The 26,241-nt window shown below is 43.3% G+C and overlaps 1 protein-coding gene across 5 annotated transcripts in view; it reads right to left on the bottom strand.

Annotated features, from left to right (window-relative positions):
- The window catches only part of LOC117222338 (uncharacterized), a 169,840-nt gene that overhangs the window by 57,563 nt on the left and 86,036 nt on the right, over nt 1-26,241 (bottom strand). Inside the window, exons 1-2 of one of the 5 annotated variants that reach the window (XM_033473983.2) lie at nt 22,800-22,926; nt 22,152-22,689 (exon numbers count right to left, since the gene is read on the bottom strand). The exons of 3 other annotated variants lie outside the window; for them this stretch is intronic. The gene's annotated coding sequence lies outside the window, so the exon portion shown is untranslated. Of the gene's footprint in view, nt 1-22,151; nt 22,690-22,799; nt 22,927-26,241 lie in introns of those variants that run through there. One more of the 5 variants, XM_076524885.1, reaches the window with a different exon arrangement.

Genomic DNA, 26,241 nt, shown 5'->3' with positions numbered 1-26,241 from the left:
CTCTGTCGCTGACTATCTTTTGTTAACTTTTGCAACAAAGTTTTCATTTTACTTGGCTCAGCAGCACATTATCATCGGAGGAGTATGTACTGTCTTTTGTGTGCGATTTATTTGCCAAGAATTAAGACTCCTCTTGGAAGCGAATTAGTAGACTGCGGACTTTATGGAAATATTAAAAACATTCAATTATGTCGATATACTACTTTCGACCTATTAAAATTGTTGACGACAGAGTACAACTGTTATACTATAAAATAGTTAATCCTGTTTTGTTGAAAAATAACTTGTATATTGCGTAAAAACCCGCAGGCTAGAAATTAATAAATCACGCGCTTCCAATTTTTATATGAATTTAATGCGACTTCGCATCGATGAAATTTCACATTTAATTAAAAAGCAACCTGATCAGTGGCTCAACTGTAATATTCGACAACTACTGATTGGTAGAACGACGGGTATTAAAAAACAATCTGACCAATAAACAACAGATCTTTATGCATTTATGGCGTGTGTAGATTTTTGTAAGCGCAAGCGAACGAATAGATTAACGATGGTCTACTTGCATTTTTCTGTTATTTTTGCAACGTGTGACCTTTCGGTTGACGATGGAAACTTTTCAACTCGAATGTTTCGCAGCATGAAAACGGGAACTCGCATAAAGAAGCTCTCGTTGCGAAGACAATTAAAATCAGAAGCGACTCGAACACGCGGCAACATAGTTGACGCGAAAGAGAAACCAGTAATAGTGGGACTTTTTCAGCGATCGTTTGAAGACCGTGCGGAACGTGACTCAAACGAGGGAACAAGGAACCGAGCTTTTATCTCGCGAATTTTATGAAACCCGACAAAACCGGTACGCTCCGCGATACAGTAGGCGCTCTGGTGATAACGCGCTCGACGAGCGCAGAAGTGACAAGTTGCGACAGATGTCAATTTCCACGGTGACGCGAGCTCTCCCGATAACGACGCTAACAGGAACAACAATTATTCCGTTCCCCCATTCACCTTTTTTTCCTCTCCTTTGCCAGTCGTGTTCCAATTAATTCGTGGCCGCGTGTCAATTAAAAAGTAACGTTTTCGTTCACCGACTTCTAATTCGATCGTGCCCGTTCGCTCCCGCCACCGCGAAGACAACGAGGCAAATAATTGTGCGCGCGCGATCTCTATCTACATTTTTCTCCGCGATACGAATCATTATTGTTAAGAGATAAGTCGTTCGTTTTGGAATAAGCGCAATTATTGAGGTATCGCATAGATAGCACGGCGGAAATATCCACTTCTTAAATTACCGAACTGTGAACTTTTATAGAAAAATATTCCGCACCGATCGTAAGAAACAAAATACTCCACTTGATACAACAGTTTCGCGATAATTCGACTACGGATGGTCTATGCGTTTATGATAAAAAACGATTAGATGCAATTTTAAAACAATTGGTACACCGAAACAATCGAAAATCATCGATGCAATATTTTAAACTTGTTAAAATGATTAAAGAATGAATTCAATGTATATCTAGCACGTGTCTCTTTAACAATTCGTGCAGACAATTTTTACTTTGCATAAAAATCCACGATTTGATAATAATACACTGACATTTTTAAATTCATCCGATCTTTCACGGTCTCACTGTACCTTGTCATAAATCCATTACATCGCCAGTATAATAATTTAGAATAATTTACGCAAAATCGTTTGCATCGATCGCAAGACCCAGGAACCAAACCATCTTCGTATAATAAATTCAATAAGTTAAATTAATACGTTAACAATTTTAGTTTCTTTCTTTTCACTGTATTAGATTGCACACAGTCGTTTCTACTGTAAATAAATTACCATAAATCACGATTTTAGATTGCACCCACTAATTTGTCCTTAAAAAAACGCATAAAATCGGATCGCATAAATTGCGTTCGACTTCATCGATACATTGCGATGCCATTTGCCCTGAATCGGGTCCCACGAGTTCTTCGGTATTATAGGAATAAAGCTGGCGATTCGTCGGGGGTGGAAATCCCGGAAACCCTCGAGCGCGCAGAACATTATCTGCGGTTTTATTGAAACCGACCCCTAAAATCCGGGCGCGGCGGCGGCGGCGGCAGCGGCGGCGCGGAAATTATCCGTTCGAGGTGAAGTTTATCGCGGCGTTTTACGCGCGTGCACGCACACCGCGTATATCGCGATATAACGGCTCTATCGCGATTAACGTCGTCGAGCGATATTACGCAGCCGCGATCAGCCGCGCGAGAGAAGGACAGCCGGATACTGATACCGCGGGCAGGACGAGGAGGGCCTGGGCGGAGTGGGCGCGAGGGGCACGGCGTAACGTTATCAGAGACGGGATCGCGAGCCCGCGATCCCAATTTCGTGATAACATCGATCGTGAACCGCAACCCTTTAACCTGCCGGGGTTATCTCGTGGCACCGAATGCCGAGCGTGTGTTCCTCTCCGCTTTCGTCGATGGTTCGCTCCATTTCTTCGACGCCCTTCCACTTTGACCCTTTTCGCTCGCACCGCCGAAATCAGTTCCCCTTTTCTTTCGACGCCGGATCCCCTCGGTTTCCTTTTTCGGCGATGATTGCAGCCGAAAGTGTATCGCCTCCTGATAACGCCGCGCGATAACAAGTGGTCTCATAGGAAGCCGGGAATCACTCAGCTATGGTTCGATAGGGAGCGCTGACCTTTAACCGAGCACGGGCTTCGAGGTTCGCGGCCTTAGACTCGCGCAAAAATACCAGTCGCTCTTGGACTTTTGACGGACGTGCGCTTCATTTTTCGTTTATTGCGGCTATGCTGAATTTAACCTATCGAAATTAGCGCGGTACTTTGCCAATAAATTACATTGGTTGATGTAACAAACTGTTAAGAGATCCGCGAAAGGTTGACGCGTTGAACCAACGAATAGAAAATTAAGTAGAATGAATTTTTTGTCTAGTATTAATTAATAAATTGCGGACCCTTCTGCAAAATAAAAGTGTTCCATATCGACTGTCGGAATCAGAAATGTGTTCCGTCTCTTAGCAACTTTAACAAAATAAAAATAAGGATGGTATAAAATTTGTCGATTATTTCTACTATCTTTTAATTTCGCGATGGCGATGAGGAAAAAACATGGTGATAAACAAGAAACAAGGAAATGTGACGTGTGCTCGTTAGAACGTACTCCACAGCTTGTAATTATTCATTCGATAAAATTGCCTTCGAAGGTCTGCAGGTGTAGTAATCCTAGTAATAAAGATCAATATCAGCGAAGAAAAGCTCTCCTTCATTGGTAGATTAGATAAAGCGCAAGGCGTGAAGTGTGAAGTCTTCTTTTTTTTCTCATTTCCTTCTACTTAACATTTTACAGGTAATACTCGGTAGCCAGGTGTTTACCCGACTCAAATATTTGAGATCGCTTATCGTTTCTAGTAGATAAAAATCATTACTTTACTACGTATTTATAGCTTTTATATTTTGTTTGCGACGAAGTGTCGCTGGGTATGTTGTTAACGGCGCTAGGTTCACGGAACCCGTCAAAATAGTGGATCACTAACTTTTTAATTTACGATTATTCAGATTGCGCAAAGATGTACATTTATGAGTTATTATATTACAATAACACTCGTTTAAAATCGGAATAAACGTCTTATTGTTACTTTTATATGTAACTTTTATATTTATAAGTTACTGTTAAATAAACGGCTGCTGTTTAGTGCTCCGTAAATCTGATATTAATCATTTGCCATCGGCGAAAGAAATTAAACGATCCTCGTAAACGCGAGCTTCGATTGGAAACCTTTCAATTTCGTACATGGAAAATAATATTTCGTTTTGGAAATGAGATTTTTTAACGAAGCACTTTAAGATTCTATTCTCGCGTACGGGCTTTTTCCGCCGCAAACTGAAGTCTTGCGGCGTTCAGGAACACGCAGAAGCGTCGGAAGATCAGCTTTAAGATGTTGGAATAAAGATCAGGGAAGCCCGTGGGCGCGGCTCGCTAAAAGAGTCATACAATTTCGCGATCCGGCTCGTGCTTAAGGACTCCCACTATCGGATCAAGGTTAATTATCATCACGCGAGATCGTCATAATCTTCCTGATAATTCTTTATGATTACCGCGGCCCAAGCGTTCCGTGAGATAAGGGTAAATGCGCGGCCGCTTACGAAAGTCACCACAGAAACGTGGAATTTTACCTAGCCGTGTCGACAGCCTTTCACCAAACTTCGGTGGGCTTGCGACAGCTGCCTATTATGTTCTTTTTTCACAATCCTTCATCGCGAGTCGTTCCTCTCAACCGATTCCGAAACATCGATCTCGTGTCCCAGCGTGTTTTCGTTCAAAGAAAAGCATCACTATAGCATAGAAAAGCGTAACTATCTTTTTTCTGTCGTCGGGTGAAAAGTATAAACGATTATTGAATCTCGCTTCAAATCAAGTCTCTCGAATCTGAGGTTGCAGTAAATTTCAGCTTCGAAGTCTCTCTCATGTTTCTTACGAAGCCAAAAATTGCTACAACTTTGAAACCTAACGTGTGCCTAACTTTATCATGTGCGCGATTTAAGAGTCTGAAATAAGAGAATCTCTGTAAAATTTCTGTTTCTCGTTTCGCTTTCTGTCATCTTCGAATGCAAATCTCGCACGAACGGGGCAATAAAATATTCGATAAAAGACCGTGTTTGTGCAGCTTCGAAGTGCATTTATGCGACACGAATTACAGGCAATTACGCTCGCCGTCCGATTGGTAATAAAATCCTAAATAATGCTTTCGTGTCAGTCTTCGTTAGAAGAAACCCATAACGCTGGATGCAAGATAACAGTTTATTCAGATTTTTAGAAATTTATATCGTAACGCGAATAACATTCGCGTCGAGTGAAACGTATTTGTTGAATAAATTTCCCCAGCAATGTATCTTTGCAATTTCAATAATCGTAAATTAACTTAAGAATATAACATACACACCTGTATATTTCTATTTTCCATTATTTCTAATATAGAGAAACATACAAATGCGATGTTTCGTTAAGGTGTTGTTTAAATATCGCTAAAAATGTAAAAGTTCTGACTCTATAATTATACACGCCGCTGTGTCACTTTCAACAATTTCCGGAACGAAAAACCTCGTCATGCCGATTACAGTTGTCTTCCTGGTATGGCGAAATATTTCGTCACACCTGGTTAACGGGTTAGAAACGAAACTGAAGCACCGTTGCCGAAGTACAGCGTGGCAAATGAGTCAGTTAGAACGATAATGGCGTACGTCACATTTCCCTCATTGTGAGAAACAATGATAAACACGTGTAAACATTGACTAACACGTGTATTGTTTACTCACCATGTTTATGGTTGAGATAATTTAGTTAGTCGAGTTAGTTTCTAGTAACCGTGTAATTTATTTCGCTTGTCTCTTTCCGATGCTCTGGCATGAACGGATCACATTTCAAGACACGATTCACAATTTTCGAAAATGGGACTCGCGTCACTCTGATCGCAATCCATTCAAAAATATCGCATTCGGTATCTTCATTGGCACGCGCGCAGATCATTCGTCGTAAAAAAAACGAAACGTAAAAGATACGAAACAACCTGCTCCAATTACTCGAAGTTAACGTCACCGGGATTACAGTAGTGGAGCGTACAATAGTGCAAATCGATTTAGCCCGCGTCTCCTCTATTGAAAATCCGAACGCAGTTTTTCCGCGGGCCCGCGCTTCCGCAACGGCACCGAATCGTCTCGATAAGCCCGCTCCGAAAAAAATCGCCCGCCGCTCGCTAACACCCTGGCCAGTTAACGTCGCCGCGTTCTCGGTGTTTACGGCCGCGTTTTAATCCGGTCGCGTAGCCATAATTCGCCTCTTCTGGCCGCCAGCGAAAATCGACCGCGAGCGAAACGAACGGCAGTCATCGAGCGGATAAATAAAACGCGCGGCGTCGCGACGCCGGGACTAAACGCGCCCGCGCGCGCGCTCGCGATCGATGCCGCACGATTCGCGAAACGCGAATATATTTCTCGCGGCCGCTGACTCGACGGTTCGCTGAAAAATAGAACGCCGATAAGATCCGGGATCGACGGGCTGTTCAAACATCGGGCCGAACTTATTCGATGGAGGACGCTCTCAACTCTCGTTTCGACTCGGCGTGTTTGCGATGCCGGTCATTTCTGCGCAGTCCGATAATCGCGGCCTTTCCCCGTTCGCTTATCTGCAGCGGCTAGAAAAGATTCGGACTTTTCGGCTCTGCGTTTAAATGCCTCGACATTGTCAGACCCGTGGGAACTCGTTCCACGGCGTCACGTATCCACGGCAATTCCCTTTTGGGGACACTGCCTCGCGAATTTGCCACGTTTCACAGAAATATCAGTTACACGTCGCCGCGCCGGTGTGCGAAAGTAGCGGCCGCATCGATTGCTATCGTCGGATCAAGCCGCGGTTTTGCAAAATTCAGGTTCGCGTCGTTGATCGAACTTTGCTGAATACCCGCAGCCAGGGATGCACAATGTTTGCCGAAGTAATGCTCGCGTGGGAAGGAGGTAACATTAACTATTCTACGAAAACAATTTCCATGTACATTCTTCGTTAAACAATGCGCACGCGATTGAATTGTTAGAATACTCGTGCTTGCGATACACGCATGTTCGACATACGTGTGCAAGTAATTACGTGGAAGTGACGAGTCTCGATGGTACAAATTTTCTGTCACAAACTCGAACTTGACGAATTCGTTAAATGTTTGAAAAGCGCATAAATTTCTTTTGTTGAAAAGAAGCGATTGCGATATAATTACACATTCTCTTCCTTTGTTTCCTATCGAAAATTGTGTCGTATTTAGAACGAATTATTAGGAAATAAATAATATTAAAAAGGTGTTTGAATAACAGTTTGTCAGTTCTGTTCATAATAATTTCAATCATGTCGAGAATATTTTTCTTTAATTTCACTGCAATTTAAAAGGAATATTTTTCAATTTTTATTCGACATCAGCATTTCTTCATCGATCTGTTCTATTACGTATGAAATAGCGTTCACATTCATGCGAATACATTAAATGGAAACAGAAATATCTCAGTTTTATTTTATGATAACTTCTCGCATAGGGTTGCGGTAAATTAAATTGTCTGCACAGCCGCGCTTCTTTGAAACGACGGTTAATAATAAAAATGTCTTTGAAAATAAAATCGACGAGTTGACATAACTTTAACACTTTGTATATATTTTATGAGAGAAAGAAACCATAAACGGACGCAGCCTAGTAATCGAATAAGAAACGCGCTCAGATTTCCGTCGGCGTGAAAAATCCCTGATTAACGAACTCGCGCGAAGCGACTCGAACGAAACGAACGAATGAAACGAGCATATTTAAGTGAATAAATAAACGTATGAATGAAATAAAACGGACAAGGACGTCGTGGATAAAAAGAAAAACGGTACGGTCCGGGGGGGATAAGTAGAAATTTCGAAATGAAAACGTTCGCGTTGAGCAATAGGTTTCCACGTGGACGCGAACAGATTGTCCCGTAATTAAAAGCAATTACGCTCCTTCAGCGAAGAAATATTCGCAGCAAGATGGCGGCGGACGATTACGGCGTCCACGCCGGTGGAAACCGCACGCCAGAAGCGGCGCGTTGCCACGACGGATAATTATTGCCGAGTTTTTCAACGGCCTTCTTTGTAAGTTGTCTCGGGCCTGTCACGAGGCCATAGGGCAGAGAAAGGCTTCGTTTAGAACGCGACGCGAAGCACCTGCCTCGGCTATAGCCGATAATGCTTATGCACGACTTGCTCCGACCACTTTGAACTTGGAGGGTCGTGTAAATCGCACGGAAAACGGGCCACTGGGTCACTCGACGCCGCCAACTGACATTCCGCGATACGTGTTGGGGCTTGTTCTTCCGAGAACTACCCTCGATCGTGCCCCGATCCACTTTTACTTTTCAGCGACAACCGTGGGAACGAGACTGAGAAGCTACCGCACGGGCCCTGCTCGATGCTCGACCGAGTACACCCTCTTTAGCCGTCCCGGCGACGCTGTTTCCACGGTGTCTTCCAAGCAGGTAGCAAGGGTGCGATATCTGCAATTATCCCACGATAAACGTTTTATCTGTCGAGGTCCCTGTCACCAAATTTTTGGCCACCCTGTCGGCCCGAAGACGATTAGATAAGTCTAGAACGAAGTTCGTCAGGTGGCAACGATGACTCCTCGATATCTCTCTTCGCTTTAACGCTTCATTCTGAGTATTCTTAGGGTACACAGTGGTTCGGGATAGTCTTTGCATATACGAAGATATATGTCATCCGTTCATTTTAGTGTCATCGACCTGTCAATGGATGTAGGTGTAATCCGTTTATAGTTCTTGGATAAATATGTAAGGATTTTATAGTGGACTGACGAACTGATACTAACATTGTATATACTTTTTTGAGAAGTCTGCACTGGCGAAGACTGTAAGTAAATTGAAATAGAAGGTTATCTTTCTGCGCAACATGTAGTAGAAACTTCGTATATAGCCACAAAATGAAAAACGCGCGGTATTTTCATGAGAATCCTCTTCTGACCTACTTTGTTCGAAGTGATCGATAACTAGACAGTAGCTTTTATGCGTTTATAATACAAATGAGTGGATGGAACACGAACCTGCAAAGATGTTAAAAGAATTTAAGGGTGCAGTAAATTCTTCCTAATTTTCCTTCAGCTCGTATTGCATATTTTTATAATTGTTGACAATCGGCAACTATAAAAATGAGCCACGAGGCTCGAATAATCGTATCTTCTGTCCATTTTCGTTTACAAGCTGATGGAAAATTGGGCAGAATTCACTGTGCCGTTATTTCTGGCTAATTGAAACAATTGATCCAGAAGACACAATTTTACGTGATTTCTGTGCTCGACGATCGACTCGGAAAATTCGTATTTCGAACAAGGATCCACGGTCTACGAGCATCCAGTAAAAATGTCTACAAGAACGCCGTGTAATTACATCAAACAGGGCAGAATAATTAAGCGGAACACGAACCGCGTACGAAGTTATAGTTTTCCTTAAACGAAGTCGCAGAATAGAAGTTGAAACGCGTACGGCTGTCGTAATGACTGAAGCAGGAGGGTTAACAAGGCGGCTTAATCATCGAAGCAAAGTTCGCGAGTCGATATCGATGACCGCTGCCTAACCTTGCTGAAGCGTCCGCGTCGCGGCGCAAGCTTGTCCGCCGGAAACCCCGCGAACCCGTGTAATTTCGATCGGCGGCACGGTCGTTCGCCGGCGACTCGCAAAGCGAGGCGAAATTGCCAAAGCAAACACGCGGCGCGGTGGCGGGCGCACACGCGCTTGTAACGCGTCCGAGGGTTAAAATTACGCTGAACTACAGGGCAAACTCGAGATTCGTTTGGCAACCCCGTCATTTTCTCGAGGACCCTTAACGAGCCCCGGGTCCTCGTCCTGCCGGCCCCTCGCTCTTCATCGCGGCGCCCTCGAAAAATGCAACCCCTCTTTGGCCGGCTCGGGCCAAGGTGAAATAAAAGCTGTTACACTTGATAACGAGCTTGAAACAAGCAATAACGTCTCACGGGAATTTATTACGGTAAACACCGACGCATCAGTCGAGCCCCCTCCCCCCTCCCCTATCTTCCCATTGTGCCGGCGATCACGTTGCACAATACGTCCGAAATAATTGCTCGCGCGTTCCGTTCCCTCTGTCTCGTCGCGAGGCGAGGCGAGACCCTTGACGAACGGCACGGGAGCGTGTAGAATATATTTCTTTCCTCTTTCCTTCTTTTCTCTTTTATCGTTGTTCCTTCCGCCATCCGTGAAACTGGCACGCGGAGATACCCTTTCGGTGAAACGGAAGGAGGCTGAGCCAAGATCTAATTATTTTTTCGGTCTGGTACCCCGCCGATGAATTTTTACCGAGGCCTTCTTCGGCCTCGCTATGTACTCTAGACGATGTTTCCAAGAAGAACAGGTTAGACGGAATTTCATTTGCAGCCGTAGACCTTCTAGCCGTTTCCGTAATAACGATCGCCGCCGTTAGAGAATTGTTGGATCGAAGTGAACGTCGTTAGCTGTTCCCGATAGTAATTCTATGGACGCGCTTTATACGATTTTACATTTATCGGATCTTGAAGTCGATTGCTGGTATAGGGTATAAGTGTTAATTACTGTGCCCCCCTACTATAATTTTACTTCTATTCAATACTAGAACTACCTGGCTCTATGTATGATCAATGTATATTGTTTTATAATAACGACGAGAATGGTCTTAATCGATCTTCGTACGATTTTTATTATAATATATGTTTTAATGAAGAAAAATTTCTGACGATTATATTTTTATAGTATGAGGAATTAATTGTAGAAGAAAAACTCAGAAGCCGGTCATTTTGACTGATTTGGTAGATCTGGTGATAAAAACAACATCGTTAACTCAAAGATATTGAATTTTTTAAACAAAATTTGGTCTTTTTAATTCCTGATGATTTCGTGTGCTTTTGCCTCGATCTTGTTTAAAAACTTAATATTATTTGTTACCACAGAATGGTGCACCGTCCTCGCGTTTATTACCTTTACCAATTCAATGTAATTATGTAGTTTAACTGTCTTTTGTTTTCGTTGTCTCAATAATTTTCTATAGGAACCACAAAAAGTGAAAATGCTGAAAAAGTAATCGACCTCGTACAATTTATCTGTTCAGTTATTTGTTTAAATAAGACACTTTCGTTGTATAAAATTCTCAAGGTTGTTAACGCGCCAGTCAAAGCGATTAATAAAGTGCATGCAACATGTTTATGCAGTGCGGCGCGCATTAATTCTCGTCAGAAATGCATTATAAGCGCAGAATCTCTACCTTGTACGCAACTCGATCGTTATCTGGGATATAAATCCTGGAGATCGCAAGATACAGAAAGCGCGTAGAAATTCATTTCTTCTTCGAATAATTCAAAAGTTCTTCCGACATTCCATAATTAGATACACCGCGAAGATTTGCGATTTGGCCCCTTTGCCGTACCATTTCCTTCGCAATTACGGCGATTAGAACTTTTTCGATCGTAATAACTTCTCGAACGAAACCATTCGTTTTGCATTTATTATGTGCCTACGTTTATTCGAGTACTTGCTGAATATCGACGGAAAGACAACAGAATGCTATCCCGACTTTAAAAAACGACTTAACAATCACACTTGACACCGAGATCTTCGTCGGACCGGTCACAAATCGTGGCGCGCGGTTAATCACGCAAAAATTAGCGAAACTCCAGAGACCTTTATGCAACAGCTTCCCAGGAACGTGCGAGATTTATATAACGCGGCAATATTAGATATAAGGATCAGTTTTCGTAATATCCCGGGGACAGGGAGTAAAACGCAGTTTCGGAACGGAGAAGCAATCCGCGGGAACGCGATTAAAAGAAACCGCGGCTCGTCACGCCCAAGCGACATTTACGCGTCGAGAAGTTCCTCGGGTTTCGTAATCGATTATATAAAATCTAAGCAGGTGCACAGGCGTTGTCGCAGCAGCAGCAGCAGGTACGTCTGCGATTTCGCGTAGGATCCGGCCGAGCAACGGACGAGCGTCGAAGGAGCATCCTCCGCGAAATATGGGACGCGCTGGTAATCGATCGTCGAACGCGACCTCAGACGACGATTTTTGCCAACAATACGTGCAGCCTATAAAACCACGGCAGATACCCCTCCCGTGGTTGGCTTCGTTATATTGGATTCTGCGAATCAATAAACCCCGCTTGCGTCACGAGCACGCCGATTCTAATGCAACGCGGCTCGCAGGCGCGCGTTCAAACCGCCGCCACGCGAAACGGGAAAGCCTAACGTCGCCGATTTTCGTCCCGCAAAAACGTCACGCTCCGGCCGCATTCCTGCTACCTTTAAAGACGCAACGGATTCTGTCCCAGTGTGCATCGCGTGCTGCTGTTTGTTGATCGACGCGCATTGTGGATAGAAAGCGGCGCTCGTTGCCGCACGAAAAGGTCTTCGCCTCGTTCCCCGCGGCGGCTTCGCGAATTATGCGTTGACATTTCTTTTTTAATTTATTTAATGCATTTTATATTTAATATATATATTATATTATATTTATTATATATTATATATATTTATTATATTTATATTTATATTTATTATATATTATATATATTTATTATATTTATATTTATATTTATTATATATTATATATATTTATTATATTTATATTTATATTTATTATATATTATATATATTTATTATATTTATATTTATTATATATTATATATATATATATATTATATTTATATTTATATTTAATATATTTAGTATATTTAATTTGGAGTCGATCGGCGATGCAGTTACATCGCTGATTTTATGCATTTCTGATAGAAGTTGTTTCTGTATCCTGCAATTGTTGCGGAACATTTTTATGATATGCGAGGATCGATGGTTCGGTGTCCATATTAACGGTTCTATCGCTTCGACTGTTCTATATCGTAACAATTATTATTTAGACCGCGTTGTTCGGCAGGAACGCCGTTTCCCATTCAAGCGAAATGTTACACGAATTGATCGTTTTATTGCATTGTTGTACCGGAAGCGGTGCCGCGTCGATACAAAGCGCGACGTAGCGACCCATAGATACGGTCGAAGTGCACAGCCATCCCAAATTGGCGAGTTACTATTGGTAAAAAGCCCCGTTAATAATCGGTGGAATACGCGAGCCTAATTCGGTGATTGCTCGGGAAGAAAAACACTGGCGATTGAAACAAAGTAACGCTGAATTAAGGAAAAACTAATATGATACGAGGTCAACAAAAACACGCGATAAACGTAGATTGTTTTCTCTCCTGTTCTTTTTTCCCTGTAATCTTGTTTTTTAATCAATGCGCGAGACTCCATTGTGAACGCAATTCTTCTTCGGTATTATTCCACGAACGTTCTCGCTTCGAATAAGATTCGTTACGGAGAAGATCCGCTTCGAAGGAGATTTATTTTGAAGATGATTCGTATCGATGAAAATAAATTTTCGAAAATTCGAGATCACGCAGACCGGAGGAATCGACGTTAACTCGGTCTTCGATTAATAAGCGTAGAGATTGGATAGGGGGGGGGGGGGAGATGACGAGCAACAGAGCTAAGTTTGAGCTTCCGTTCGAAAGGTGACGGGCAACGTTACACACTAGTATCCCTGGCAGCGAGCGTTTGTTGTTGCACGGCCAGTTTCAACAAACACGGGAATGCGGGCGAGTAGTTCGGCCCGTACCGTTTTAATTAACGCCCGCACACGTTGCGCCGACGCGACAATAGCTCCGCGTATTATCGTGTTTGCCAACGAGATATTTATACTGCCGCGAGAACACCTGATTTCGATATGGAATTCCGATTCTCAAAAATAAAAAAAATGTCGCAACTAAAAACTGTCGCAGAACAAACTTGTACAACAATAATCCTGGACTCGTCTCATAGTTTGTTCTTTCGCGTCATCCATTCGTTTTTAACATGCTTTTGTACGATGTTATCACTGTTCTCATTATCTTATTACGTTTGTTTAACATCAGCGATACTGTTTCTCTATTTTTGTATCCATGCGATTGACAAATGAACGTTTATCATATTTATTATATCGCGGTATTTGACGGATTCACAGGTAACATCAATTTTAAAGAAATGTTCCGATACGAGATTCCATAGAATTTACTATTATTTATTATTATTATTATTATTATTATTACTTTTACTATTACTATTACTACACTATTCTTTATTTATGATAATAAATAATATATAATAATATATTATATATTATATATAATATATAATATATTATTATATATTATTTATTATCATAAATGTAGATTTCTTTACACTGATTTCGTGTGAATTGATTTTGCTTTCAACGCATCACCTGCCGGCGACGACTTCATAATTTCCGAAAATATGCAATTTGCAGTCAAAGTAGACTCAATCAATTGTTTATTGGTACTAATTATTCCAGTCGTGCACCAAATACTAACGTCGTTCTAGTCACGTAGAAAAAGATTGTTTTGATTTCTCATTGCGCAACGCAATTATTGCAAGTTCTATTAATACGCTTGCAAATAGAGGGACAAGTAAATCAACATCGTTCCGAACGTACCGGGTGTCCGGCAAAGAAGAATGCTAATAAAACTTAGACTCTGCCCTCTCGCCGGCGAACCGAAAGTCGTAAAAACCGTCTTTTTTCCCCTGTGGCAGTCGCCAATCTTTCCTAAGACGTATCAAATGAAAAAAAAGGGGGATGATTTACGACGGTGATAGGCGTTTATCGAGTGAATTCCGCGGGAGCACGGAGTTCGAGGTCAAGGGGAGCTTTTTCAAATCGGATTAGCATGCGCCGTTCTACGCGCGGACGAAGTCGATCGAAACGGTGACAACACGGGGGAAAATTCGGGAACAGGGCAAGAAGAAAGTTGTCGTTCCCGTGAAAAATCGCTTTCCGCCGCGTTGTTCGACTGTCACGCGGAGATTCATGGTGGAGGGGGAGTGGCCTTGAACGGTGGACGGTGTGTTCCGGGTGCCGGGGAACGCCGGTCGCGCAAGAAACCACGGTTTTTCCAGTATCCGTCGGACGTTTGCAGAAATCCGCGCGCGTGTTCGAGCGCGTTCTCCCACGAGCGTAAAAACTCGTCGGGAACGCGTGTGCTTCGAAAAACCGATCGTAAATATCTGTTGCATCGATCCGACGGGGTGCCGCGGATTCGAGAGAGAATTGAAACCAAAAAAGAGCAGAAAGAAACACGAGGCACGAGCACGTAAATCAAACGGGAACAAGAAACGGCCGGGAAGGACGAGCTCGCGGAATCGCGAACGTTTTCGAAACCGGCAGCTTTTCGATTAAACGCCGGCCAAGAGGGCAAAAAGTTGGCGGAACAATGTCTGTTCGCGGGCACGCGATATACAAATCGCCACACGTGCGCCCCGTCGTCGCCGGGATTATAGAAACTCCGCGAGTAATTGAGCGATAATTCGTTTCCTGGGATTAATTGGGTCACGCCGTCGCCATGCTACGGGGAGCATTATTTTTAGCTGCGACTGTTTCACGCGCCTCGTTATTTCTGAATCGCTTTGTTCCTCAATGGGAACGCGCTATCACGCCGGCAAAGGCAATTACTTTCTCCCTATTTCACGGCTCTCTGTTTTAATCCGTCTTCCACGGGGGTAAATATTAACACCGGTGTGACGCGCACTCGCCTGGCACGCGCGCGCCAGCCGCGTCGTTTCCAGCCTTCTCGAAAGAAACTTTCTTAATCCAACGCGGCTGGGCGCGATTACTAATTAATCGCGCTCGAGACGAACGCGAATGGAAATTCGACGCCCCGATATAACTGTTCAGCCAATAAGCTATTTTGCTTCTTAACGCTGGAGTTTTACCGTCGAAACGACGGTTCACCGATTTCGTAATTCGCGATCGTTCAGATTATTTATCAAATAATTTTAAAAACCTCTGTATCGCTTACCCGGACGAAAGGAAATAGAAGCGAAAGGTTCGCAGTCGAGGCATCGTCCACGTATAATTCCGAAGCTGTTCCCGTTCTCCGTGAACTTTTGCGCGCAGGAAGCCAAAGTGCGAACGAGAAATCCGCGACGAATTGGCAAAGAAAGAATTCATCTTCCTCCGGCTCTGCCGGTTTTTCGGAGGGAATTCATTGTTCTCGGGTCGCGATTCACCGTAATCGCTTTAGCGCGACGCGACGCGGCGCGGCGCGGCGCACCGACATTGACGGAAAGGCAACGCGAATCGCGGGACGATAATTAGCAGAGGACACTAATTACGACGAGACGCGGCGAACCCGTCGTTGGCTCCGAGCACGATTGATTTTATACGCGGCTAAACCCGGCCCCGTCGCTGCAATCCCCTATTCGCAAGCTCCGTCCCCTTTTTTCCACGGTGACTACGTTTAATCTTGCTTTCGTCGCGTAGGAACCCGTCGGAAGCGGAATTTATTGCCGGGACGAAATTCTCCGGGCCTTCAATAACGGCATATTAATTTTCGGCGAGCGGGGCGGGCGACGCGAGAACCGGGCGGACTCGTTAACTGCTCGCTCGCCCGCCGCGTTTTCCCCGGTATTTTCGTCGAATCGGTCGAGGATTAGAAACGAAATGCGTTTTCGCGGAAAAGCACGATAATTAAATCTGCGAACGACAACGAGCGGAGCCCGCGAGTCGGGCAGTTTATTGTCTCGAACCGGGAGCGACTGTAAAATTACAGCGGGAATTGTTCCGCCGCTTTTCGTTTCTTCTTCCTCAGGCTCGAGAATTATTTGAAACGTTCGCGATCATCGTTGTTCCGCCTTCGTTGCTGAGATAATTTATTTAATATCTCTGTTACGAAATATTAAAGGAATTTAGCAAAAAGAGGTCGCGGTCTCTCTCTCTCTCTCTCGCTCTCTCTGCGTATTATGACTAGACAACGGACTTTATGCATTTAAGAGAAAAAATGAGCAGGAAACAGGAAACAGGAAACAGTGAAAACAGTTGGCGATTTTAGAAATACTGTCATATCATTTTCAACTTATTTTACTGCATTCATTAACGAAGGAAATATATTTTCATGCGACTTCTGCTTGTTGCAATCGACGTAGACAATTTTTATTGCGCATAAAGATCCGCCGTCTAATTATCGCTTTACCAAACAATTGAATTACGTATTTCTTCGTAACAAAATTGATTTACGTATTTTTACGAGATCATTACACACGTTCAAGTGGTCGCGAACGTTGAAACGGTTGATATTTTGTGTAGCAAACTTCGATCTGTACAGAATTGATTTAATAGTAGACCGTTCGAACAATGTAGACAGAAACGCACGAAGTTTGAAACAAAACTCTGACGAACATTTTAATAAGGCGCCCATTATAGTAAACTTTTCTTGGAAGGTATTAGTTCCGATAATTTCTCCGACGGAGAAAGCGGAACAATCATTCTTCACAACCACAGTTTATAGTTTTAAAACGTTTTCTCCGAAATCTTTGTCAATCTACAATTTCAATCAAATCACGCGTTAATTCGTCGAAGATGACGTATAATGATAACTTTTCCCAGGAAGTTAGTCTCCCATAGCTCGTAATTTTGTACGATTTTTGTGGAAATCGTCACTGTTATGTTTTCGTGGCTGCTGAATTTGAGTATGTCATACAACAACGCAGACACTATTAAAATTAGTATTATTTTTATCTTATTCTTCGTGAATGCCAATAATTTCCCGACATTTCGCTATAGTCGTATAATTAAGAGATAATATTTAATACGACGATCTCAATTTCAACATCACTAGCATTGTTTATCTCTAACATTGTTCACGTCGATGTGTGCAATTCTGGAAACCGTGTAGCAATGGACGAAAAGAAATTAAAATCTGAATAAAAATCTGAATAAAAATCTGAATAAAAATCTGACACAAAAATCTGAATTCGCGTAATCAATGTCGAAACATTCGACAGGAGTCATCAAGGGGCGCAGACGTCTTTCTCGAAGGGTTGAACACTGTACTTGAAACATCATACATCCGTCCGATGAATCTAATATTTCCGAAAAAAAAGATGTCAGCGAGATCGATCTTTCGGTGGCAATGGTATCGTAGAAATGGCCCGTTAATTGAAGAGCAAGTCGAAATGAATTTCCAGCACGCGCGGCGCGGCCACGTCGAGCCAATTTTTGATCGGCACCCTCGATGTTTACCGATAAGTTGAATATAATTACGAGCGAGTCGACGCGTATAGGTGCGCGGGGGCGTATCGTGTTTGCGCGAGGTTCAAACGCTTTATTTACCGAGTCAGATTTTCCAATTAAACCGTGATTAATCTGCGCGACGAATGCTTAGAGAGCCGAATGTTTACGGCGGCGCCGGCGAAATAAGTTGTCGGTACATAGCCTCGAAAATCGATATATCGGCAGGGATGGGAAGGGGTGGGCGGAGGGATGAAGAGGAATCGACGATAATCCGATTTCGATGGACGGCACGAGTTGGATAATTCGTTTGCCTCGTGCCACTCAATGGCGGGTAGGTGGAGGGACGAATGAATACGTCTCTCTCTCTCTCTCTCTCTCTCTCTCTCTCTCTCACTGTCTTCGTTTTTCTCTATCTTCGTGACTATTTCTCTCTCCCTCACACACACATACACCAGCATCGATAGGACTATTGAATTCAGTTTTCCTTGACTCGCGTGACTCGAATCACATGTACAAAAAAAAAAGAAAAAATGGAAACCGTGCAGGAAAAAAAGAGATTTACGAGCGACAGTGTTACCGTCGAGGAACAATTTCATGTTCGTAGCGGGCCGCGGGCCTCCGATAAAACTGTTTACGCCGCGAGCTATTCATGAGCAGCATCGTTGCGATTTTTAACGGTTAATTAAGTCGGAAATGCCGATTAATTGGCTCGCGATTCCATTCCTTCGAAAATTCCATCGAAATAATTCGAGGATTCGCGTTTCCGCGCGACTGTGTATTTACCGTGCAAATAGCAGCGAACGATCAATGGAAGAAATGAACTTTCGAGAGAATCTCGGGCTTTTCCGATCGACATCGCCGAAATTTGTCCGCTCTGCGAGCGTGAATGAAAGACAAAAATGTCGCAGAGACGCGATTAACAAATTTTGAGAACGATACAAAGTTGGGAAACTTTGCGTAAATAAATAAAAAGTATATAGTAAAATAATATAGTACAACAAAATAGTATAAATTGAGTAGTAACGTTCGAAGCGGATGCAGAGAATGTTTCGAGATTTATAAAAAATGAACACTGAACTTAGTGAACGAAAGAATAACATCGTCGCGAACGCTGATAACCTATCTGTAGCACCGAGTGGAAAAGAACAGTCTAACGCGTAGCTCTGGTGTCTAGAGAATTAGAAATTTCAATTCCGGCTGTACTTGCAACGCGCTTGAGAAAATTTGTTTTCCGGGAGCGACTAGGAAAGGTTGGTAAATTCATTTAGGATTATTGCCGGGCATGTGATAGCACAAAGTACATAACTTTAATAAATATACATGGCAGCTGTAGTAATTATAACTGGCTTACCGAATTCAATTATTTTCCTAGTAATCGCGAACTAGTGCGCGTTGATGTGAATTTCTCATGTAATTGATTATTATTATTATTATTATTATTTATATCACTCAGGCAATATATTAACTTTAATACCATTTTCTGGTCAAATGTTTCCTGTCACCTTAACGTTTTACAAAATGCGACGATTTCTGCAAATGTAAAGAAAACGTTTCGATCGACTTTGATCATCGTTTTTGCACTAGAACTAGACCGTAGACCTTTGTCCGCTCAACGCGTGAGAGAAACAGTTACCAATAAGAGGTAAAAAGCTTTATAAAAGTTCTAGTTCTCTTTTTTATAGTATTCTCAATATGTTTGTTGTTATTGTGTTTGCATAAGGTCCAAGGTACGGATGTAGTGGACTTTTTACAAAAAAAGTTGCAAACAGGAATCGCTGATCACGTATCGACTTCAAATATCGACTCTTCGCGTCTGCAAGAAAGGCGTCCCCTTTTTCGCGAGAGGTTTTCCGACAGCACCGTTCGTTAACGAACGAGCGCGAACCGCAGAGAGAATTGGTGCGCGGTTCCCTTGACCCGGTTAGCCCATCGAATCTGTTAACCCGTTGATCGCGTTAACGTCCACGTGTAGTCGGAACGGCGAGCCGCGAATGGAAGTCGACGTTTCCGCGTTAGGAAATGCTCGCTCGCTCGCTCGCGGTGTACGCGACCTTAACGTAATTTGTCGTAATAGGCATGTTTATTTGATGTAACGTTGATGAGGCTGAGTCACCGGCGTCGCTCCAGATCGCTTGAGCCGGCACGGCCTTGGCGGAAAGACACGAAACGAGCGCGACACCGATCGGCCGCCGCTTATGATTCCCAGAGAGATCAAGATCGATCGATCCGACAACGCGAACCGCTCGATCGGCCGATCCGAAACGGGGCCGAAGCGCATTCCGACGCGCGAGCTAGCGCGAGACTATTCCTCCGTGACAGCCCCCGCGCCGCATCGCGAAACCTCAATTTGAATGCAGGCGCGATCGATAATTGCTCGCGTAAATACATCCACGGACAGTTTTCCATTAGCTCGTGTCCCGGCGGTTCGCCCGTTCGCGAAACTGTTGGGCGTCGTTAAATTTTTCGACCGAGGGACAGGCCGCACCGGTGGCACCTTCTCTCAAAAATCTCGCGAATATACAATTTTCGAAGTACACAACAACAGCTGCGAGCTCGACATTTCGAAGCATCGAGCATGGTTAGCTCTCGCTACATCTCTGTAGACCGTCAAAGTTGACGAATTCTCGTGCTTTGCAATACTTTGAAGTTGGTAGCATCTTTATAAGAACGTTTATAAAAATATAGTATATATATTAATATAATATATAATAATATAATATAATATGATAATATAATATATATATAATATAATATGATAATATAATATATATATATTATATTATCATATTATATTTATATAAGATACAATAAGATATCTTATATATATATATATATATATATATAAGATACAATACACCTTTGTGAGAACGATGTCTCTGAATTTTTGTTAGATTTTTCACTCTTCATATTCAGTGGAAAAATAGGGAAGTTATTATTTGCATCGTGAAAGTAACGGAGAACGTGATTTTACTTTGTTCGAGCAAGTTATTTCCGAATGATTTCATTATTCGCGGGCAATGAAGTCATTTTAATAAATTAGGAAGTCATTGGAACACGCGACTGCAGTGCGACCAATTTCAAGGGGAGTTTCAGCCCGACGAAGAGAGTTGCGCAGCACGTTTAAGATTGGATGTTCTCGGAAGTCGGCGATTAAGAAACGTGATAAACTTTATAATTTACACGTCAGCCGTCAGATCATCTGCCACGAATTCTCTGAAAATTGCTCCGAGCATCTTCGCTGCATCCAGAATCGACTTCATCCCGTTAGATAACTGTCTATTTGTTTGTTGATCATTTTTGCTGTAGACCAGAACGTACTTCACTCGCGCTCGTGCAGCGCGATAAAGTGTCATTAGTCAGATAAATGAATTCTTCTTACAACTATCTCGGATCCATGATATTGTGACACAAAGTAAAACCGTGAATTCTTGCATAACTTTCCACTTTCATAGATCGCTGCTGCGAATCTTGTTAGAATAGCGTAAAAATTATTTCGGTAGGAGTAATTGTTCAAGAATTTCTCTTTCTAGTTGCAATAAATATTTTCTGGCATCTCATAAATTCGCAGAATGAACTAACAACGCGTAATATTTTTAACCTTGCTGAAAGTTTGCGTTGATTCGGATTTTGCCAAATCATATGTCTCTGCAAAATGTGCTCCATTTCCCACGAAAGCTTACCGACACTTAAATCGTTACGAGAACCAACTATACATTCTGACAGTAGTCTGACCAACGAATACTAATTCCACTGCAAAGTGAACTTGGCCAATCTCCTCGCCAAGATCTCGAATTTCAATCGTTGTACCACCACAAATATTTGGGGACAGTTATTTGATGAGCGTTGAACAGACAAGTGACAAATCTTGTTAGAAATGACTTAGTAATGCAAAAATAATTAGTGCAATTAAAAATAATTAGTGCAACGTTATGCACGTTCGGTTGTGAGAATCGAAGTACAGTACGACTAAGAAGTTATTCAGTACACGAAACGACAAAAAATTTACATTGCTGCTGTTTCCAAACGAAGCACAACACGTATTGTTTTGTCGTACGAATAAAAAAGGCTGTTCATTTAGTTACCGTTTTCTGCGCTCTTGGATTATGTATTCGTTTTAAAACGGAGCACAATGCGTATTATTTTGTCATATCGGGAAAAAAGTATTCCCATTGTCAATTGCATCGAAACTCAGCCACGAAACCTCCGTCACAACGGAAACGGCCACATCGTCTCTGCTCAATCGAGGCTGGCAATCTCGCGAAGGGTCGATCCACGTCGAAGAAACCGAGCGATCGCGTGACGCGTTATGGAAACGGTACGCGCGCATAAATTACCGCGAGAAGTGCGCGGCTGAACGTGTTCGTTGACGTTCAGGCGTGCTTAATTCGCGCGTGCATCTGGAGCGAGCACGAGCGAGAGCCTTCTCTCCCTCTCTCTCGTACTCGCTCGTGCTCGCGAGAACTCGCTCGTGTGCTGGAGCCGATACTCACGTGTGTCTCGGTCGCGAGCACTATTCTCGTAGCTGGATCGAATCACGAAAGCACGTCGGTGACGTCAGCCGGTAGATCACTAGTTTCCGTAACAACCCCGGAATATCCTTGTATCCAACACTCGGTCTGCGTGGCCACCAGGTACAGCACTAAATTTTCCTCCTCGGGCACTGTTCGACGATGTTGTCATCCGCGCGAACGACTCTCACCGGGCAATAACCGAACGGTTTCCGTTCCGTGTTGTATCAAAAAACGTGTATAAAAGTAAAAAAAAAAGAAATCTATATGTATATCGGGGGCTGACGATGGACGACCGGTTGTTGTCACTGGAGCAGCTCGAGAACTACTGCCCTGGTCCGTCGGGTGTTTGTCTAGGTGCTCTAAGGTGTCTCTGTTCCGTGTCGGCGCAACGACGTCCGCGATCTGTCGTGTCGGCCCGCGAGCGTACCACTGCCAGGAAAGAACTCGTCCTTTGCGCGCGCGCGCCAGTCAACTCTCCGCACACACACTGTGTTCTACCTGGTCTATATTATCGGAGCTATACATATATACATATATACACATACATATATGTACATAAATACATACACATACATATATGTATATATATATTTATATATCTCTGTTTTTTTTCTATATAGCACACACGTGTGTCCCTGTAACGTCCTTCGCTGCGCGAGACCGATCCGTAACGTGAACTGTTACGCGAAATCCGCCACGAACAGTCACCCACGAGTGCCGCTGCCAGACTGGAACGCGGGGAAACATGTGCGGCCTCTTACATACCGCTGCAGGCGCAGAGGGAACGCAGAATGGTGGGGATCTGCCAGCGACCAGTCGAACCGATGGTGGGGATGAAAATCCCACTCCGGCGAGTACTACTCGCAGCCTGGTGGGGGTAACTGGCAAGGACGCGAGACCTCGACGTGTCGCGAGTACTCGACGTACTACTTTTTCCCCGAGTATGTACCTCGCTCGCTTTCCACCAGACCATTGTTGATAAGGGATGCTATCGCCGCCTCTGCGCCCCGCTGTCGGCACCTCGGCCCATCCAGCCGACCGAAATTGATTTTACTACTTAACGGGCCGCGCAATCTATAGCCAGCCTGAAAAGTCGAAATTCATTTTTTATGTTTCGAACGTATGGCATACCGAATGTAACCCGGACCGTTCGCGATAAGAGCGTTTGCCCTCGTCTGGTCGGACGAGATTGATTTTGCTTTCTGAATTACGCGCAACTTTGTCGTCTTTAATACTTGAAATTCTTTTCGTTGCTTCCACGCTCGCGTTTCGAACGTGTAAAACGACAAAGCCTAGCGGAAACACTGTTAAGCTGAATAATGTGTTTGTTGAAATTAACATGTACTGGATGGTCGTTTTAGTGCTACCGATAGGAGAATAATTCTATGCGATAATATTGGTTTAAAGTATGTAAAAGAGGCTTTTTGTACGCAGCTCAGTTTTCGAGGTGTTAGAGTTTGAAAATTAGTGGATTTGCGGACAGGGTGTAGGCGAAGTAGAAGTAGCCAGCCATGGACAGACGCGTCAGACGCGGACCTTGTGACCTTTCTATCTGTTTCGTTTTCTTTTTAAGACAGCGTTTAACCCATCTCCTCCCATCGTCTCAAAAAGTAACATCTCAAAAGACCGTATATTGATCTCTTTTCGTTATATATATATATTCGAAGGAAGAATTTATACGTTTAAGCATCTGTTAGCGATTATTCGAGCCTTGTGGCTCGTTTTTATGGTTGTTGCCAATAACTGTAAAAACGAGCCGCAAAGCTGGGATAATCGTGTCTCCTCTTCCCAAATTGTCCATTTTTGTGTACAATCTGAGCGTCGATTAGGGAGAATTTACTGTATCTGTTTTGTTGCATAGACAACTGTCCTGTTACTTCATCCGAAATGGGTCCCAGAGGACCCATTTTTGGATAGCTGGATTAGGCTAATATCCTGCGTAACATTAACGGTATGTCGAACGATTGTGGGTTTAACTTCCGTAATACCAACGGACCCATAGACGGCCATACCGGTGTTCGCGTAGGCTCATTTACTTATGCAATCGATTCGAATACAGTTCCTCGTGTCGAGATCAGCGATTCTTTAACTTTTCGGCTCTCAGTGATTATTCTTAACTTTCACTCATTTCTTTCCTGCGCAGCACCACGAGAACGTATTTTCATTTTCGGTGAAAGAATTTACAAACAGTTGTTTGGTGAAATTACCATTTCGGAAAATTTACAAAGAATTAGTTCAGAGAATTTACGAAGAATTATTTCGAGAATTTATAATAATTTGTCATCGATGTAATCGAGTCGTTGCAACAAAGTATGGTCAGCGAATATAAATTGTACGCAGGTTTATGATACGGCGGCTGTTTAAAGACCGTGGAACGATCACAGCTGAATAAAATCCTTCCTGTTAGCGTACCGACGAACAATCGCTATAAGCGCATCGTAAAGTTCTCAACTGCGCTTCCACCAGTCCTCCGCGTCGATAGCACTCGGCGATAATTTTTTAGTGCCCGATTGTCGCTTTCAACGCACGCACATAACACGTCTAAATTTTGCGCGGCGTTTCGGTCATTTGCCAACGGTGCCGTCGCATGCTGTCGTTCTCAATAAACAGGGACCACTTAAAATTCAAAACAAAGATCACAGGAAGACGAAAGATTTGTTGTTCTATCGTCTAATAGGAACGTATTATCGCGAATTTGTTGCAAACGCGAGTCGATGCAATTTATAACGATTTGAAAATGATTGAAGACAGAAAAAATATCTCCATTTGTTCTCTTGCAACACACGGAATGTTTTCATTTTGCGTAAAAAGCCGCGGTTTAGCAAATTCTGTAGGTGTAGCCAGACTAAAAAATTTAGTTCGCTTGTCTTGACGCCGAGACCTTTGTCGATAATGTGTGCAGAAGGTACCAGTAAATAAATGATTTTCTCCTCACGATTACGTATATCGATTAGCGCGTTGAAATATAGAATATTTAGACCCTGCTGTGCGCGGAGAGTTGAAATTATTCGTGCTTGTTGCTTCGAAGATTCTCGCAGCAAGGATATGCAGAAGCAAAAGGAACGATAGGGAAATCGAAAAAAAAACTGTACTTCCTACATCACTAATGTATCAGGATGTCCCATAAATGATGCAAATTTCCTCTTACGATCTCGCAAGGTAAACTACAAAAACGTAATCGCAGCCATTAATGTTTCATACGTTTCCTCCGTGCTTCTACAAAGTGTAGAAAATCAGCCCGGGATAAAAACCGTGGAAAAAAATAAGCTCACGTTCCGCTTACAGGACGACACGATCTATTAGAAATTAATGGAAAAGCAACGTTTCCATCTGCCGTCAGAATTCTACGAACACCTTTATCGAACACCGGTGTGCTCGTTGTTGCACCATTAAGTAGCTAAATCCGATCACTGATCAGACAATGGCTGCGAATGGCACGACGTCGGGCCGCCGTTTAATCGCGACTGGATCAATTAAACTCGACCTTGATTTACTTAGGCGAACGGGAGCCCGAAGGTACAGGAAGCCCGCTATCTAAAGACGATCGCGACAAATCGCGAGGCAGATAGCTATCGCAATTTCCGCGATGAGGTAACGCCGACGAAACGCAACCGCGATTGTAAACTGTCGGCTGTGTTCCACGCCGGAGTCCATCTCTTTTTTCTTGCCCCCTTAACGCAACCTAGGAGCGGTTTCGTGAGAGGTCGTTAAACGCGGGGGTAATCGTCGATCCTAAGAACAATCGACGAGTCCCGGGGGCCGATGGAACAACCGAATCGGGGAGTTGTTGCTGACGGAACGATAACTATTGCGGGCGTCGTTGCACAAGACGCCGAGAGGAACGCATCAATTAAAGAAAGTTACATAAAGTGTCGCCGCAAGAATACCTCTGTTACGTAAGATAATAATAAATATAAGATTCGCCTCGGTCGCGCGAGAGGAGAATAGGGAAAACCGCAGCTGTTCGACAGTTTCCGACGCTAAAGACGGCCGACCGGCAGAACTCCGACTCCTCTAAATAATGAACGTAATATTTCAGCGGTTCCAATATCACCCTTAATCGCGGGAA

This window comes from Megalopta genalis, chromosome 1 (assembly GCF_051020955.1).
Source record: "Megalopta genalis isolate 19385.01 chromosome 1, iyMegGena1_principal, whole genome shotgun sequence".
Classification (NCBI taxonomy): Eukaryota; Metazoa; Arthropoda; class Insecta; order Hymenoptera; family Halictidae; genus Megalopta; species Megalopta genalis.
This window is presented reverse-complemented; position numbering and strand designations above follow the sequence as displayed.